This window comes from Bos javanicus, chromosome 22 (genome assembly GCF_032452875.1).
Source record: "Bos javanicus breed banteng chromosome 22, ARS-OSU_banteng_1.0, whole genome shotgun sequence".
NCBI lineage: Eukaryota > Metazoa > Chordata > Mammalia > Artiodactyla > Bovidae > Bos > Bos javanicus.
Window position 1 is genome coordinate 14,962,184 of NC_083889.1, and position 1,759 is coordinate 14,963,942.

Below are 1,759 nucleotides of genomic sequence, written 5' to 3' on the forward strand. Positions count from 1 at the left end.
GATGGTTTTATATATGGACTGAAGCTCTGGATGGTCATACCTCAGTTCAGTTCAGTCGCTCAGTCGTGTCTGACTCTTTGTGACCCCATGGACGGCAGCACGCCAGGCCTCCCTGTCCATCACCAACTCCTGGAGTGTACTCAGACTCATGTCCATTGAGTTGGTGATGCCATCCAACCATCCATCCTCTGTCATCCCCTTCTCCTCCCACCTTCAGTATTTCCCAACAACAGGGTCTTTTCAAATGAGTCAGTTGTTCACATCAGCTGGCCAAAGTATTGGAGTTTCAACTTCAGCATCAGTCCTTCCAGTGAATATTCAGGGCTTATTTCCTGTAGGATGGACTGGTTGGATCTCCTTGCAGTCCAAGGGACTCTCAAGAGTCTTCTTCAACACCACAGTTCAAAAGCATCAATTCTTCGGTGCTCAGCTTTCTTCGTAGTCCAATTCTCACATCCATACATGACTACTGGAAAAACCAAAGCTTTGACTAGACGGACCTTTGTTGACAAAGTAATGTCTCTGCTTTTTAATATGCTGTCTAGGTTGGTCATAGCTTTTCTTCCAAGGAGTAAGGGTCTTTTTATTTCATGGCTGCAGTCACCATCTGCAGTGATTTTGAAGCCCCCCAGAATAAGGTCTGTCACTGTTTCTACTGTTTCCCCATCTATTTGCCATGAAGTGATGGCGATACCTGGAGCTGTGCATTTGGGAGTGGTCAAAGGAGCAGAAGGTATTTAAAGCTGTGGGAAGAAATGAATGAAATCTCCTAGAGCTGCACTATTTAATACTGTAGCCACTAGCTACATATAGGTATTAAATTAAAAATTTAGGTCTTTAGGCACAACAGCCAGATTTCCAGCACATAGTAACCATATGTGGCAGTTGGCTACCTTATTAGATGGTGTAGGTGTAGAACATTTTCATTATTGCAGAAAGGTCTGTTGGACAGTACTGCCCCCAGAGAGAGTACAGAAAAATATGAGGACCCAGGATGAAGTCTTAAGGAATAAGACTCAATATTTAGGGAATCAGACGGGTGGAAGCACCAGGAATACATGCTAAGAAAGAGCAATCAGGGACTTCCCTGATGGTCCAGTGGCTAAGACTCTGCGCTCCCAATGCAAGGGGCCCAGGTTCAATCCCTGGCCAGGGAACTAGATCCCATGTGCTGCGACTAAGAGTTTGCATGCTGCAATGGACCTGGCACTCCAAGTAAATAGGTACTTAAAAGAAAAGGGCAGTTAGTGAGCAATTGGCAACATCACCTATGGATACTTTATGCAAGCAGCAGCTGAAATAAGGTTGACTTTCCAACTAGGACTACAGAGATTGTTAAAATCCTAAATATTCAAAAGCTCCCAGAGTGAAGTTGACACATACTGTTAGATGAAGTCAGTACCTTAAACTGGAGGAGAGAGAGAATGGAGAGGAATAAGAACCCATGGAAATGGAACAGTTTGGACTTCCAGAAGAGCATCACGGGAGTTGATGAACCCTAGTAACTCAAAGATAGAAATGTAAGTAGGCAGAGCCATGGAATGACAAGACAGATTTTAGAAGCGTCACAATGAGAGAATGAGCAAAACATGGCAAAAGATAGGTGTTGCAGGAGGATTAAGAAATAGTGGAGATAGATGGCCCCTACCAAGAGAATTCCTAACTGGTCTTTTCCTTACCCGAGGCCCAGAGACAAGCTCTTGGAAACCCTGAGTGAATATCAAAGTTTCCATAGTCTGCGATGAAGGATTTGTACCAT

The 1,759-nt window shown here is 44.1% G+C and overlaps 1 non-coding gene across 1 annotated transcript; it reads left to right on the forward strand.

The window, feature by feature from the left end:
* Positions 1-1,084: 1,084 nt before the first annotated feature.
* Positions 1,085-1,157, forward strand: TRNAG-CCC (transfer RNA glycine (anticodon CCC)). Its single transcript has one exon. It is a non-coding gene; the product is annotated as a tRNA-Gly (tRNA).
* Positions 1,158-1,759: the final 602 nt, after the last annotated feature.